We start from the raw sequence: 17,766 nt of genomic DNA on the forward strand, positions 1-17,766 counted from the left end.
TTCTAGTATTATGGAGAGGGTGAAAAAAGAACCTCTGCCCACTTAAGTCACACCATATGTAATATTGTTACAGAAGCTGGGTGCCACCCCCAGTCTCTGTTGAGGGGTAGCAACATTTTAGGGGGTTTCAGGTGCTCACCTAGGGTTTGTGCTCCTTCGGAGAATTGAAGACGCAGCAGAGACTGTCGTAGTTTTAAGAAATATGATTTATTCACATATTTAGACCTTCAGTTTGCATGGAGGGAGTCCCGATCTCACAGCATTGTCACCTCAAGAAGAGCTAGTTCCCGTAGCAGGGCAGCACTGGAATTGACGGCATCTCTCCCAGCCAGCCTTCAGCCAGCCTGCCCAAGATGGATCTCCCCATGTTCTCCCTCCCTCCCAACACACCTTGCTAAAGACCATCTTTTCCTGTGACTTCACACTCAGTTACCCTGGTAACCTTCTGTCTCCCCAGATCCAAGACGGGCCATCAACACTTTTTGTCATGTTAATACATCTATCCCAGGTGACGTCCTGGCTTGGAAAGGAAGCTTAGCTTGTATTTTTCCACTGGCCTGCAGTCTTCCCTTCAATACTCCAAATAATCAAAATCCTACCATTTATTAATTTCTAGGGTTTAGGAGGGTCCTCCCAAACTATAACACCATTATACTTCATGCCACCCCTTATTCACCCCCCCAACCAAACAGCCCCAAATGTTGTAACCTTCCCTCAAAGGGGAGTTGCTCCGGCCTCAATTGCTTCAGCTGATCCTTTTGGCCGTGGTTTCCTAGCTCTGCGATATTATTTTTCATATCAGGCTACCAAAGCTGCCCACACAGTATTCCAAGCACGGTGGCACCGTAGATTTGTACAGCGGCATTGTGATATTGGCAGTTCTATTTGCAATCTCTTTCCTAATGATCCTTAACGTGGAATTTGCCTTTTTTCACAGCTGCTGCACACGGGCTCGACATGAAAACTCATGAAAAAGAGCATCTGATGCCATTTCTGTGCGTGCGATAGCAGCAAATAATCATGTGAGTTCTAAAGGCTGAAGGGGAGAGGGAATCTGACACCGTCTCTCCTGTTGCATTAAAGCAGAAAAACAATTTCGAAAAGGGTTTGGACTTTACATGCTTGAGCAGAAATTGTGTGTGGAAATGTTTTAAGGCAGCTCTTTGCAGAAGAGGATTGTTGCCGTGAAGTTCCACAGCACATTCTCCCCCTGCCCTGGAAACAAGTATATGTGCGAGATGATCATAAAAATCATGCCACAGTAATACAATTTTGTATCAATTGGAGACAATCAATATGCTGTCCGCCGTTCTTTTCCATAGGGATGCAATATTCACTTTCTGTTGTCTCAGTGATGTGTGGTGTTTGTGAGGCATTGCAGGCACTATGGAGATATGCAAGTGGATGCTATTTGCATTTTTAAAATATGCATGTTAAATTCAAATACACATTCAACATTGCATCTGGTTTCACCCTCATTCACACATTCCAGACACTCACACAGGACATTCACCACCTTCACTGGTTCTGATATAAGTGGAGTATAAATTAATAAACAAACAAACAATAGAATTCACTGGGACACATTGTTTGCACATGCCTCAAACTTTTCTTAAAGAGTCTGAGCTCATTCCAAGCAGACAAGGCATAAGCAACCTGCTGGTGTTTGGAAGGAAATCAAAACATGGACCTATATCTGACCAAAGATCTTAGTTTTTATAGCTTCTTATACCTGAAGTAGCCACCCCCATTGTTCAGCCTGGACACTGAGGTCCAGCTCTGAGGGCTTTCTGGTGGTTCCCTCACTGCGAGAAGTGAAGTTACAGGGAACCGGGCAGAGGGCCTTCTTGGTAATGGCCCCCGCCCTGTGGAATGCCCTCCCATCAGATGTCAAGGAAATAAACAACTATCTGACTTTTAGAAGACATCTGAAGGCAGCCCTGTATAGGGAAATTTTTAATGTCTGGTGTTTTACCATTTTTATGTGGTATAAGCTGCCCAGAGCGGCTGGGGAAACCCAGTCAGATGGGTGGAATAATAATACAGTGGTACCTCACAAGACGAATGCCCTGCAAGATGAATTTTTCGCAAGACAAATGCATCTTGCGATCTGATGGTGACTCGCAAGACGAATTCATTTTGCAAAAAATTCATCTTGCAAATCGCGGTTTCCCATAGGAATGCATTGAAATTTAATTAATGTGTTCCTATGGGCAAAAAAAGAAATTTCAATGCATTCCTATGGCAAACCGTGATTCGCAAGACGATTTTTTCGCAAAACGAATTGACTCGTGGAACGAATTAAATTTGTCTTGCGAGGCACCACTGTAATAATAATAATAATAATAATAATAATAATAATAATAATAATAATAATATTCCAGCCTGATGTCTCCCAGATTTTTTGACTATGCTGGATGTTGAGAGGTGTATTCCAAATGCATTTGAAGGGCCTCAGGTTGGATGAAAAAGAAACTTGACTTCAACTTGCTCCACTCTTTGGGAAAAGGAAATGTTAGCACTTCCTTAGCAAGCTTTGTTTGTTGCCATAACTTTACAGACGAGTTGCTGGGGCTGTTATGCAAGTACAGGTTATTGCCCAAAGAGCTAACAAATGGTTGTAATTATATCTATTCTGTAGCTTCCCAGCGGTGGCTCTGACAGCACGGGCAGCTTCTTCTGCACATCAAGTACTCCAGTTCTGTCCCGCCCCCTTTATTATACATCGTGAGAGCCTTTACACCCAGCGATTTCCATGGTCATCCAAGGAATTTGTGGGAGGCACTTTTTGCTTTTAACGCTCCTGTTGCTGCCGGCGAGCCACTTGCAAAATAAATAAATAAACTGGCAGGCTTTTATTATAGCCATGTGCAAATAGCACGATTCCTCCAGCAAATTATAGTGTGTGCTCTCAAATTTCCTTCTGGTCTCGCAGAGCCGTTGTTGAGGATGCATTTCTTCTAGCCCTCCTCCACTTCAGGATGGAGTTTCAACGTTGGAAGGCTCAAGCAGCTTGCAAGTGAAGGAAAGGGGAAAAGGCAGGATCGGGGCAGGGATTGGCTTATCATGTGGAAAGGCTGATGTGCGCCAAACCCGTAAAACAGGACATCCTGCGACCAGCAGCACATTGGAAAATTCTGCTCCACACAATGCACAAAAAAAGTTAAGAGGTTTGAATTGCCTTTTTGGAACCTTTCACCCATGACCAGAAGAAGTAGGTAAAGGTAAAGGTAAAGGTAAAGGGACCCCTGACCATTAGGTCCAACCGTGACCAACTCTGGGGTTGCGCGCTTATCTCGCATTATTGGCTGAGGGAGCCGGCGTATAGCTTCCAGATCATGTGGCCAGCATGACAAAGCCACTTCTGGCGAACCAGAGCAGCACACGGAAACGCCGTTTACCTTCCCGCTGTAGTGGTTCCTATTTATCTACTTGCATTTTGACGTGCTTTCGAACTGCTAGGTTGGCAGGAGCTGGGACCGAGTAACGGGAGCTCACCCTGCCACAGGGATTCGAACCGCTGACCTTCTGATCAGCAAGCCCTAGGCTCAGTGGTTTAACCCACAGCGCCACCTGGGTCCCATCTAGAAGAAGTAGGAGAAGTCACAAACCAGGGATGGGAGCTTCTCCTATGAAAGAAAGAGGAAACAGGAAAAAGAAAGAACAAGATCCTGTCTCATCACTATATCATAACATGGTAGCTTTTCAAGTACAGTGTTGTTCATGCGTGATTCTTTTATTTCTCTGTCTCAGTGCCCATTAAGATCAGAGAAGTAATTATAATCCTGCCAAGGCTGGAGGGAATTCCAATAGCCTGCTAAACATAAGGAGCAAACTGCCTGTAGAAAGGCAAAACTCTGTTATGTGTGATCTAAATCAGGGCTGGGCCCCTGAGATGTCATTGGACTCCAAATCCCATCATTCCCAACCAACACTGCCAGTCACAAGGCATGATGAGAATTACAATCCAACAACATTTAGAGCAGCCTTCTCAACTCCCATCATCCCCTGCTACCACAACCAGTTGTCAGAGGTAAAGGGAGTTGTAGTTCAAGCTGGGGACCCAGAGGAAAGCAAGCAGCAACAGAGCCGCCCCTTCGCTGGCCAATTAATGGGGCCAGATTGGCCTCCTACTTCCCACAATGTTCTCCCTGTAAGGTAGCGGGTGGAGCCTCCTTGGTGCTCTGGCTGGTGTCTTCAGAACAAATTTGGTGAGGATGCAGGGCATGCAAGCTGGAAGGAGGGGGGGAAAGTCCCTTTGAAGAATCAGAAACTCTTGTATGGATGGGACGTGCTAGGTGCATACTGCCCAAAGACCACAACAAGCTTCCTTTGGTATAAACGCTGCTGTCTTCTCCTACAGCAAATTTAAATAAATCTCTGGGGTCCTAGAAGGATTAAAGATAATATGAGATCTGTTTCAGATAAAAAGTTCTGCTACCGCTGATAACCCTGGGCTACAAACCAGCCCACAGATGCATGTGCTTAAGACAGCTTGAAAACAAAAGGACTTAAGAGTCAGCGCCTGGTGGGGCAGATAAAGATTATAGTCCTCATGTCCCAGATTAATTCTGCATCTCCTCACCAAGTTGCTAGCTCTCTGCGTGTCTAGAGGATCTCTGTAAAGATATCCTTTGATCCGACTCTTACTAATCCTCGTGACTAATGCAAAAGTGCTTTCTCGAAAGGAGAAGCTGTAATTTGCTCGCTATGAAATCTAATCAGAGAGGGCCGGAACGTAACTTTATAGCAACCACAAGGAGATGGAACATTGTACAAATAAGGGATCTTGGGACAAGCTACTAAAGCAATTCAATTTCGAAACCAAAACAGATTATGCTGTTTGGAAGAAAACAAAACTGCTGTGAAGGGAAAGGTCCAATCTCTCCCCACATCCTCTCCCTGTTGCTTCCAACTTTATTCTAGGAGTGGAGAATGGCAGCAGCATATTTCTAGCTGAGGCGTTTGACTAGAAGCGATTATTCTTCTAGGTGACATTTTGCTGTAATTACACGGTTCTTCAGTTATACTGGAGATAATCATCAGCGTGACCTTCAAGCGAGGGATGTGGAAAGTGCCTTATAAAAAATGATAGAATTTCCGGCTTTAAACTATTCTGGGTACAGAAGCCAAAATTGAGGAGGGTTGGGGGACATCTACTGCCTACTGCTGTAAACCGTTAGATGAAAAAGATATGTAAATATGAACAGGAGAAGACGTGAGGGATTTGTTTGTACAAATCATAATGTCCGTAACACATCGGCCTTCCTGTATTCTGGGCAAGGGAAAGAAGCACACTGAAAACATGGCCTTCGGTTTCCATGCTTCAGTCTTTTGTGCTCTGTTGGAGCATGTGAGGATAGATTTTCTTTATTCTCTACCTCCACTACCCTGACCAGGAGCCCATGAATTCACTGTTTTATAAAGGGCACACATGGTACAGTCCCAAGGCTGAGCACATTGGGTGAGGGACATGTCGTGCTCCTTCTGGGGTCGTTTGTCCATCCTTGGTCCCCATCATGCACTCAGCTATCACCTGTGGCTCCTAGAAGCTGTCAGCAAGTGACAGTGACCACATCCCGGGAAGGGTTTTGACTGGCAGGCTAAACCAGGTGAAGGTAGCTAATAGGTCTCAAATGCTTGGTGAGTCAACGACTTCACTTGTGTGCGAAAACAGGCTGTGGCAGGTTGAGCAGACAAGACCAATAGTGGGTCCAATGGTCAAGGTGGCAACTTCTGCATGTGCTGTAGAGGGAAGTGAGGGGCAGATAGGGCTTGTCAACCTGGGAAGGCAGCCCATTTAGGAGGAAAGCTCCTTGTCCTAAACCTCAGCTACCTTGTGGGATGCCTTTGGGAGAAGAAAAAGCTAAGGAGGAAACCCTACACAAATCTGGAGTGCAGTCCCTAAGATGGTTGGATGGCGCTTTGTACCCCTCCTCCTGGCAACTCCTGCAGCCAAGTTGATGCCCAATGTATTGCTCTGCTTTCCTTTGGACCACATCACCGAGGCTGAGGGGGGTGAGTCTTGTCATCTGGGTAGACCAGGACCTCCCTACACACTGCCCAGGCTTGCATCCCAGGGAGGTTGGTGCTGCTGACACAGTAGTTTGACTTCACCCCCGGAGGAGCCCTCCATTGTCTCTTGACACAGATGTCAAAAACCACAAGACCGTCCATGGAATTCAATGCATAATCTCATGAGACGGAAACATGGAAGGTGCCTAAAGAAGCCAGGCTGGCTATCTAAAGAACTTTTGACTGAGTTAAGATTTAAAAGGGATATGTACAAAAAATGGAAAAGGGGGGAAATCTCCAGAGAGGAATTCAAACATATAGCCAGCACGTGTAGAGACAAAGTCAGAAAAGCTAAAGCACAGAATGAACTCAGGCTCGCCAGAGAGGTTAAAAGCAACAAAAAGGGCTTTTATGGGTATGTCCGTAGCAAAAGGAAAAACAAGGAAACAGTGGGGTCACTCAGAGGAGAAGATGGTGAAATGCAAACAGGGGACAGAGAAAGGGCAGAACTCCTCAATGCCTTCTTTGCCTCAGTCTTCTCCAAGAAAGAAAACAACGCCCGACCTGAAGAATATGGAGCAGATGATTCAGCAGGGGAAACACAGCCCAGAATAAGTAAGGAGGTAGTACAAGAATACTTGGCTAGTTTAGATGTATTCAAGTCTCCAGGGCCAGATGAACTACATCCAAGAGTATTAAAAGAACTGGCAGAGGTGATTTCAGAACCACTGGCAATAATCTTTGAAAATTCCTGGAGAACAGGCGAAGTTCCAGCAGACTGGAGGAGGGCAAATGTTGTCCCTATTTTCAAAAAGGGGAAAAGAGAGGACCCAAACAATTACCGCCCAGTCAGCCTGACATCAATACCAGGAAAGATTCTAGAGCAGATCATTAAGCAAACAGTCTGTGAGCACCTAGAAAGAAACTCTGTGATCACTAAAAGTCAGCATGGGTTCCTGAAAAATAAGTCATGTCAGACTAATCTGATCTCATTTTTTGACAGAATTACAAGCCTGGTAGATGAAGGGAACGCTGTGGATGTAGCCTATCTTGATTTCAGCAAGGCCTTTGACAAGGTGCCCCATGATATTCTTGTAAAGAAGCTGGTAAAATGTGGGCTAGACAATGCTACCATTCAGTGGATTTGTAGCTGGATTACTGACCGAACCCAAAGGGTGCTCATCAATGGCTCCTCCTCATCCTGGAGAGTAGTGACTAGTGGGGTGCCACAGGGTTCTGTCTTGGGCCCAGTCTTGTTCAACATCTTTATCAATGACTTGGATGATGGGCTTGAGGGAATCCTGAGCAAGTTTGCAGATGACACCAAGTTGGGAGGGGTGGCTAACACCCCAGAGGACAGGATCACACTTCAGAATGACCTTAACAGATTAGACAACTGGGCCAAAGCAAACAAGATGAATTTTAACAAGGAGAAATGTAAAGTGCTACACTTGGGCAAAAAAAATGAAAGGCACAGATACAGGATGGGAGACACCTGGCTTGAGAGCAGTACATGTGAAAAGGATCTAGGAGTTTTGGTTGACCACAAACTTGACATGAGTCAGCAGTGTGATGCAGCAGCTAAAAAAGCCAATGCAATTCTGGGCTGCATCAATAGGAGTATAGCATCTAGATCAAGGGAAGTAATAGTACCACTGTATTCTGCTCTGGTCAGACCTCACCTGGAGTATTGTGTCCAGTTCTGGGCACCACAGTTCAAGAAGGATACTGATAAGCTGGAACGTGTCCAGAAGAGGGCAACCAAAATGGTCAAAGGCCTGGAAACGATGCCTTATGAGGAACGGCTTAGGGAGCTGGGTATGTTTAGCCTGGAGAAGAGAAGGTTAAGGGGTGATATGATAACCATGTTCAAATATATAAAAGGATGTCATATAAAGGAGGGAGAAAGGTTGTTTTCTGCTGCTCCAGAGAAGCGGACACGGAGCAACGGATTCAAACTACAAGAAAGAAAATTCCACCTAAACATTAGGAAGAACTTCCTGACAGTAAGAGCTGTTCGGCAGTGGAATTTGCTGCCAAGGAGTGTGGTGGAGTCTCCTTCTTTGGAGGTCTTTAAGCAGAGGCTTGACAGCCATCTGTCAGGAATGCTTTGATGGTGTTTCCTGCTTGGCAGGGGGTTGGACTGGATGGCCCTTGTGGTCTCTTCCAACTCTATGATTCTATGATTCTATGATTCTATGATTCTATGTGATGTTACAACATGGTCAGTGCTAAATGCTGAAAGGTTTAGTTACCACTGGCAGCGGGGGCTATAGCATACTATGGGCTCCTGCACATCCCCAAACAGAAGATGTCTGAAGGTCCACAGCAGAGGAGGTCTTCCCCCAAGAGCACGGGGGCCCAAGGGGGCACCTTCAGGCCTTTTTCCTCAAAGTCTAGTTAGTGCTTGCCCAGCTTTAGAAATGAGGGCTCTAGGACAGTGTTTCCCAACCTTGTGCCTCCAGATGTTTTGAGACTACAATTCCCATCATCCCTAGCTAGCAAGACCAGTGGTCAGGAATGATGGGAATTGTAGTCCGAAAACAGCTGGAGGCACAAGGTTGGGAAACACTGCTCTAGGATGCTGCCAGAGCTTTATTCCTCTTTCCCCAAACCTAGTGCCTCACTTACCTATCTTTGGGGAGGTGGTGCAAGGGCTGCGGGTGGGTCAGGGTGTCAATTTTTGGCTACACACAAGTCGTCATATTATCAAGGTCCACCCCTGGCCACAGGTTCTCCAACCCCTGAAGCAGAATAGAGCTGGAGTCAAGGAAGCAGATCTGCTACCTTATATAAAATCCTGCATATTATTGTTATAAAACTACTTTGAGGGATTTTTTTTAAGTGCTGTATAAATTTTATGAAGTAAAGAACAATTATTATTATTATTATTATTATTATTATTATTATTATTATTATTATTACAGCCCTTCCTTTCATAGGAACCCAGGGCAGCAAACAATAAAGTAGTTCAACAATTCAATTAAAAAACATAGTTAAATAATGAAAAAATAATCAGTAACACTGAAAATCAAACCGTCACAAATTCTCCCAGTGAATAGTGTCAAAGTTGCCGAGAACAGTAGTTGATTTAGAAATCAAGTATCTCCAGAAATCAAGTTAGACCTTTTCATTGCAACACCCAAAAAGAGAGTTGGTAGCACCCCGTTGAAGGGGAGGGGTGTTGGAAAGAGCTGATAAGATGCTTCGTGTTATGTGCTAGTCTTCCATTACAACAGAAGCCTGCATAAGCTGCAACCATGGAGGTTTGAAGAGGGCCTTAGAGCACCCACCAGAAGGATAAGATGCTTATGAAGAAGCAAACTTCTCCCCCCAACCCCCCCTGTTTGCATTAAGCTCTCGCCATCCTCAAACAACATGAAGGATTTGCTAGAGTAAAACAGGAAATGAACCAATGGAGAACATTAAAGAAGAGTTATTTTCAGTTTGCAGAGGTGGGTGAGTATCTTCTAAGTGTAAGCCAGCAAATAAGGGGCACAATCGAGGCACAATGAAGTGCTTCCAAGTCCCATTCATTTCGTTGGGAGAGAGAACAAACCATGGGCTTTCCTCTTCTATTGTTATCAACGGCACTTAAAACATGCTTGGGAACCACAAGTCAACACAGCTGCGTAGGTAATGCCAAGTGCAAAAAGGGTGCATTGATGTAGCTGCTGGACTGCAGCCTTAACCTGTGCTTTCACCTGACCGCAAGCCTGAGCTCCTGCTCTTGATTTCAGTAGGTTTCAAACACCCGCACACACATTACCCAGACTGGGGTTTAGGTATTCTGGAGAAGCCTAGCCAAATGGATGTAGGAATGTCATAACCCAAGCATGTTGGATATTTAGGTGACTGATATACAGACTGAATATTAGGGGACATTTGGTAACCCAGTTGGGTAGAATACCTGATTTGAATGCATGACGTCCGAAGCCCTGGGATTAAATATAAATAAATACAAATTTACATATCCAAGTATGGCTGCAGCATCTTTTAACTTGGGCCTGGTTTCTGATATGGACTACAGAAATGGTGCAATAGCTCCTTGTTTCTGACCTGTGCACAGGGGTAAAGACAGCCTATTTTAGTCTGCAGCTGTTGGAGGAAGGAGGTCAATTACTTTTTCATAGCCATGATATTGCTTAAAAGACTCCAACGGTTCCTCTGCTGAGCCTTTGTTAGAACAACTGCACTTTTCTTTGCGTATCATGATGACTACGGCCATGGCAAATTATAGTCAGCTCGCAGCTGTGTGGAACAGAACATTGAAATGGAAATAATCTGCAAGCAGAAAAAAATTATTTGCCGGGGGAAAAGAAAGGTTGTCGGCTTCTGAATTGTACAAGGAGGTGGTGGTGGGGAAATATATCCAATGTAGGAAAACGGGCCACTGAGCTACCTTTGTTCAGCAGTATAAGCTTGGGGATGGCTGCATTTCACAATAGCAAAAATGAGGTTCTCTTTATTACTAATGTCAGAAGAAGTCAGACATTAAAATAAGAAGTAGATGAAAACATGGCATTAATGAAAGGGAGGCTGCTTTCAATTATCTTGTAGATCTTTTCCGTGTCTAATATCCCTGTTGTGATATATATTTTGGTATGTAGCTCTGTGCAGAGAACCAATGTGGTGTGGTTGTTAGAGAGTTGGGCTAGGACCTGGGAGAACAAGGTTCGAATTCACACACTCCCTGGGTGAGCTTGGGCTAGTCACTGCCTCTCAACCTAGCCCACCTCACAGGGTTGCTGAGAGGATAAAATCGGGACAGGGGAGAACTGTGTACACCACCTTCAGTTTCCTGGAGGAAAGGCAGGGTATAAATGTCATAATATTTAATTAAATAAAATGTAGGCATGTATGTGCCTTGTTTTTAGTGGGGGGATCTTGAGCTAGGTGCCACCTCTTTCTGCCTAAGTTTTTAATCTGTAAAATTAGAACTCTTTTATCTCATCTGATTGTTCTTAGGGTCAAGAAGAGCAGCATGTACTCAGATCTGCCCTTTTAAAATTAATGAGGCTTAAATGCAGTTCAGCTGTCTTGGTTCATTACCGGAATCGGTGAATTATTTTGAAAATCACTGGTGATTTAGATATGATTAATAATAATTCAGTGTAGCCAATGCTGTCTTGCTGTTCTTTTCTTGGCCTTTAAAAAGGTTTTCCTTAATAATTCTATTACTGGATTATTTGTATTTTGAAATGTCAGTCATTCCTCTCTCTCTCTCTCTCTCTCTCTAAATCAGCTCATATCTTTATTGGGATGCAGCAGTTACAACTTAATGGACAAATTTAATGGAGGTAAGAAGCACACTGTACATTTTCAGTTTCACAGTGTTCACAAACCAAATAAATAAATTAAATGTATCTAGAAAAATAAACACAGTTTAAAATTACATGCAGCAGTCATATATAGAGAAATCTAGATCAGTTTGCATTCAAAGTTAATTTGCACTTTCCCAAAACATTGTGAGAACCGAAACACAGCCATTCATTGAAATTTATACTTCTCTGAATTTGACAATGCAGTTCTCCAGCCAAGTAATGTGTACAAAAATGTACATAATAGGGTAAAATGCATATAATAGGGTAAAATGTGCATATAAATGCATGTATAGCTGGCCTGCATCTTAGGTGGGTGTTTGGTTCCAAGGGTAACGTGTATATGTGACCCTTGCCTTGCCTTGCCGACGCCTTGATCCTCAACCCTTGGACCTCTGCCTTGCCGACGCCTTGCTCCTTGACTCCCAGACCTTCGCCTCTGCCTTGTTCCTTGACCCTGCGACTGCCTGCTGCTGGACCCTCAGTCCTGCACCTATTCCTGCTTCTACACCACCATCTTGCCTCTGGTCCTGATGTCCTCAGCCAGGGCTTCAATCACCCGCCAACTGGACCGTGACACCTATAAATAAATTTAGACAAGACTCAAATTTTGGTTTGGTTTTTGGCAGAATTTAGGCCACAACTTTATTGATTACATCAGGTGAGTGGTTGCATAGGCTCTGGTTTGACTAGCTCCCTGCACCATTGCAGGTAGTGCTGAACCAGGAATGGCGGAAAGCTGGGGACAAGCTATGTCCACCACCCAGATGTCCCCCTGGACTCAGACACGGGCACAACCCCTCTCAGGGTTGACCAAACCATTGAGTCCCTGGATTCCTTTAACGGAATACCCTTCACATAGGGATGGTGAGAGCGTTCTCCCATCCCTATCACCTGAACCAGTGCCTATCTGCAACCTTACAAGTGGTGACGATTTGCTAAGCGGTAGGCGAAACCCAAGTGGCACCAGCCAATCAGCCAAGTGGGGAAAATTCCTGCCCCTGTCCCAATGACAGACGACACACGACGGAATAGCAAGGTCAAGCACGCAATACCTAAAAATAGGGAGAGGTGGGCGGGTGTTCCAATGCACTGACCAAAAGAGGAAGCTCTGAGTCATGTGCCTGGGCGTATATAGGTCCCTTGATCGGTTTGGCTAGGGCCCCATTGGCCTGATTAAACCCAGAATCAAGGGACTTACCAATAGGGTGTTGTGGCCAGGCTGTCTCAAGTATGTCGGGCGCCGTGGTGCGGAGATCGCCCCAGTGCCCCCACCCTGTTTCTTGCCGCGGCTGGTGGGCGGGCGCAGCGTGCAGCACGGTTTCCGCATGGCTCCCCCCTACTGGGCCGGCGCCCTGGCACCCCGCGCCACCCAGACTACCCCTAGAGCTGGCCCTGGTTGTGGCTATCCAATCGTACCCACCCACAACACTAGGGTTTGGTTGCCAGGTCGCACTGCAATACGTGCCTCTTTAAGAGAGGACACGATTTCTCGCAACTGCCTCATTGGAATAAGACCTAATGGGAAGAATGGCTGGGATCACTAGGCCTTTGAATAACGAGTCAACTTCACTGTGAGGGACAGGGGATATCGCGAAGTCCCTCCCCTCCTGAGTTCAAGCCCATCCCCGAGCACAGGGGAAAGCAGAGAGAGTTCCGATTCCAATGGGGAAGCAGGAAGTCGTGTCCGAGGCTCAGGCAAGGTAGAGGAGCCAGGGTCCCAGGTGGGACAGGAAGGGGCGAATAAGGGGGGGAGACCCATCCCCCCAACTCCGGAATTACGCAGAAAGAGGAGGGGAAAGAGGATGGGTCTGCCAAAGCTTTTGTGTTGGAGAAAGACGCGCCAAAAGCCATTCGGAGGTACTGGAACCGACTGACCACATCACTCCGTGTAAATAACAATGACTTCAGCACTGTAAATACGCAGCACCAATAAAAGAATAAAATGCAGAGCTGCGTAGCGTCGTTACTCTGAAGTAGCCCACTCCGGCCACTGTGACAGCAACCTCCGAATCCTTTTTTGGGCTACTTTGGAGTTGCCGGGATGAGCGTGTCAGAGGCGGAGAGATGGCGGCAGATCGCGGAGCAAGCCCAGCAAGAACTGCAGCAGCTGTCGCTGCAGGCGCAGGGGGAATTGAAGGCAGCTAAAGAAGAGACTAAGAAGGTCCAGGACGACCGGCTACAACTTGCGGAACAGGTGAGAGCGCTACAGGAAAGAGAGCAGGAATTAAGGGCGGTGGCGGTAGACCTCCAAAACAAGCTGGATGCAGAGAAAAACAAGGCGGGAGGGGCACCCCAAGTCCAAGTGCTGCCAGGAAGGAGAGCCGGGACCCTAGTAAGCAAGTTCAATGGAGACCCGAGGGAATATCATGGCTTTGAGACTGAGATTGTGTATGCTCTTGAGCTGCACCACGATGAGTTCCCTGATGATGAGCACAGGGTAGCGTTTATTGTGGAGCACCTTACCGGGGCAGCCAGGGAGTGGCTAAGACCGTTAATCACAACAAAGAATCCTTGCATGAAGAATGTCAAACTATTTCTAGAAGGTTTGAAAACGATGTATTCGTCCGATAGTCATATGGACCAGACTAAGGAGGAACTTCATAATTTACGCCAAGGAAATATGACAGTTCGCGCGTATTGGGCGAAATTCACCATGCTGGTGCACAGATTGGGGTGGGAACTGGAGTCACCCCCAATGCAAGCGGCGTTCTACTTGGGGTTGCATGAGGAGGTGAAGGATGAGCTCTCGAGAGGTCCAAAGCCCAGTAATATGGATCAGCTGAGCAAAGCGGCTCTGGCGGTGGGGGTGAGACAGGAATCCCGGTGGAGCGACAAGCAAGCAACGCGCGCAAAGCGGGCTTGGTTCCCACGGTCGCAGGAGAAGCCACTCCCCCAACAACCCTTTCAAGCCACGCCTGGGGCCAGCCAGGACCAGGAACCCATGTAGATTGATAGCGCGCGCGCGCGCGGGCTTTTCAAGCCCCAGCGGCGCCAAGACGCAAGGAGGGAAGGGGTGGGAATTGCTTTCTCTGCAACTCCCCCCAGCATCTCGTCAGAGACTGCCCACATCGCAGGGAGTGGCAAGGAAAGGCGGGAACGGTTGTGCCCTCCCCCACTGACGCAGCACCACAGCAGGGAAACGGGAAAGCCTGGCTGCAGGAGACAAGGGGCAGCAGCCAGGCACAGTCAGCAGACAACAGCCCCAGCCCACCCACCCGCACAGAGAGGAGCAGAGCCAGCCCACCCCTCCCAGAGCAGGAGTGGTTCTAGAAGTGACGCTCACGCTCCCAAATGGCTATCCCCTGACGGTCCTCGCCCTAATTGACAGTGGGGCGTCAGCGAACTTCTTCTCGAGAAACTTTGCAGAAGAGCACCAGATCCAGCTTCTGCAGCTGGATTTTCCTCTGCACGTGGCGACCATTGACGGCAGAGAGCTGCTGGGAGGGGCCATCACTCATCAAACCCCCCCCCCCATGAAAATGACGGTGGGAAGGCACTCAGAGACACTGGCATTCAACGTCACCACCATCTCAGACCCCCCCATCGTCTTGGGCATGAGCTGGCTGGCGCGCCACGACCCCTCCATCAGTTGGCACCAGAGATGCATCACTTTTGGATCGGACTTTTGCCTGGAACATTGCATGCAGCACCAACCAGGGGAGGGGCCTCCGATAGCCACGGTGGCCACCATGCACGTCAAAGGGGGTGAGGCGATACCCAAGCCGTACTGGGACCTGCAGGAGGTCTTCAGCGAAGCGGAGTCCGACCACCTACCCCCACACAGGCCTTTTGACTGCCAGATCAACCTGGTGCCAGGGGCAACTATACCCCCAGCCAAGCTGTATGCCATGTCAGACCAGGAACTGGAGGATCTGCGCGCTTTCATCGACAAGAACCTCAAGCGGGGGTTCATCAGAGAAAGCAAGGCAGCAGGGGGCAGCCCAGTCTTCTGGGTGGACAAGAAAGACACGCAACAGCGCCGTCTTGTGGTGGATTTTAGACGGCTGAATTCAGTGACAGAGCCAGTGGCTTTCCCCATGCCCAGAGTGGACGATCTGTTGACAGCAGCGCGCAGGGGCAAGATTTTCACCAAGCTAGACCGGGAAGGCGATGAATGGAAAACCACGATGTTCACGCCTCTGGGCTCTTTTGAATATCTGGTGATGCCCTTCGGGTTGCAAGGGGGCTCAGCATGCTTCCAGGCCTTCATGCACCACGTCCTGGGGTCCCTCCTCTTCAGGAAATGCTTGGTCTTCCTGGATGACATCCTTATCTATTCCGATGACCCAGTGCAGCATGTGAAAGATGTCAGGGAGGTGTTGCAGCGCCTGAAGGAGAACCACCTGTATGTGAAGCTGGAGAAGTGCAAGTTTCACACCAAGGAGGTGGACTTCCTGGGCTACAAGCTGTCAGACAAGGGGCTGGCGATGGACAAGGACAAGGTGCAGGCCATCCTGGACTGGCACAGCCCCAGGACGCGCAAAGATGCCCAACGCCTACTAGGCTTCGCCAACTTCTACAGGAAGTTCATCAAGAACTTCTCTCGCGTTACGGCCCCCATCACTGACTGCCTGAGAGGCAAGCAGAAGTTCAGGTGGACACCAGAGGCGCAAGCAGCGTTCGAAAGCCTCAAGAGGGTGTTCGCCTCAGACCAGAACCTGTTCCACGTGGTTCAGGACGCGCCCCTACGCGTGGAGACAGATGCTTCTGATAAAGCTGTGGGCGCCATTTTGTTGCAACTGGACGCCAACAGAGAGTGGAGACCCTGTGCCTTCTTCTCCAGGAAGTTGACCCAGCCAGAGCGAAACTACACGGTGTTTGATCGGGAACTTCTTGCGATCCACGCTGCGTTCCAGCACTGGAGACACTTCCTGGTGGGCGCCAAGCACCCCATCCAGGTGTGCACAGACCACAAGAACCTGGAGTTCTGGAGAACTGCCAGGGTGCTCAACCAGCGGCAGATACGGTGGGCAGAGTTCTTCTCGAACTTCAACTTCTCCATACACTACATCCCGGGAGAGCAGAATGTCAGGGCGGATGCCCTCTCCCGCAAGCCAGAGTACATGGAGGAGGAGGCGCCACCGGCACCCAGACACATTTCCCCCCCGTCAGCATGGTCCTGCGGAGCAGCAGTGGTGAGCGAGGCGGAACTCACAGCACTGACGGCAGCGGATGAATTTGCCAACCGCATCTTCGGAGAACTGAGAGGGGGGGGAGCAGGCAAAAGACTTTGCAGAACGCAGGGGGCTGCTTTTCTACAAGGGTGCACTGTACCTGCCCACCACCCAGCTTAGACGTACGGTCCTCAAGCAGATGCACGACAACCCAACGGCGGGTCATTTTGGGAGGGACAAAACCGCTCACCTAGTCATGAGACACTTCTGGTGGCCAGGGGTGCGCGAAGATGTTCGGGACTATGTACGGGGCTGTGACACCTGCCAGCGGGCAAAGGTGGTCAGAGCACCGCCAGCAGGATTGCTGGAGCCCTTAGCCACGCCACACAGGCCGTGGGAAGTGGTGTCCATGGACTTCATCACAGATCTGCCTTCTTCCAGGGGCAAGACCGCAGTGTTGGTGGTGGTGGACCTCATGTCCAAAATGTGCCACTTTATACCGTGTGCCAGGGCGGTCTCTGCAGAGGAGACAGCCAAACTGTTTGTGGATCACGTATTCAGACTGCATGGATTACCTTTAAGGGTTATTTCGGATCGTGGCCGCCAATTTGTTTCCAGGTTCTGGCGGCGGCTCATGAACCTCCTGCAGGTGGAGGTCAGCTTGTCGACGGCTAGACACCCGCAGACCAATGGACAGGCGGAGAGGGTCAACGCCATTCTGCAGCAGTACCTGAGATGCTACGTCAGCCAGCGGCAAACGGACTGGGTGGATCGCCTGCCACTGGCAGAATTTGCCTACAACAATGCGGTGCACGTCTCCACAGGGGTGTCGCCCTTTAAGGCCAATTACGGGCGCGACCTCAGATCTTTCCCAGAGAGGGAGGGGGAGGAGGAGGAGGAGGGCCCACAGGCTGAGGATTGGGCAGAGGAACTGGAGACGGTGCACCAGCAGCTTAGAGAACACTTGGAGAGGGCCAAGGAAGCGTACAAGAAGGGGGCAGATCGCCACAGGCGACCGGGGGAGGTCATTAGGGTGGGGGACAAAGTTTGGTTGTCCTCGGAGGGCCTTCCCATCAGAGGGAGGTGCAAAAAGCTGGCGCCCAGAAGGTTGGGCCCCTTCACGGTCACGCAACAGGTCAACCCGGTGGCATACAGGCTGGCACTGCCAGAGGACATGAGGGTGCACCCAGTGTTTCACAGATCGCTGCTGTCGCCGTACAGGGAAAGCAGCAGGCTCCGAGGCAGCGAACAAACCCCTGAGGGAGGGGGGGAGAGAGAAGGCAGGGAGCAACTCAATGAGGCCACGGCCATCC

At 48.5% G+C, this 17,766-nt stretch overlaps 1 long non-coding RNA gene across 1 annotated transcript; it reads left to right on the forward strand.

Annotated features, from left to right (window-relative positions):
- Positions 1-1,011: 1,011 nt before the first annotated feature.
- Positions 1,012-11,775, forward strand: LOC132592585 (uncharacterized). The gene is made up of 3 exons (XR_009558092.1): positions 1,012-1,022; positions 11,261-11,315; positions 11,766-11,775. It is a non-coding gene; the product is annotated as an uncharacterized LOC132592585 (long non-coding RNA).
- Positions 11,776-17,766: the final 5,991 nt, after the last annotated feature.

The sequence above is a fragment of the Zootoca vivipara genome, chromosome 8, assembly GCF_963506605.1.
Source record: "Zootoca vivipara chromosome 8, rZooViv1.1, whole genome shotgun sequence".
Classification (NCBI taxonomy): domain Eukaryota; kingdom Metazoa; phylum Chordata; class Lepidosauria; order Squamata; family Lacertidae; genus Zootoca; species Zootoca vivipara.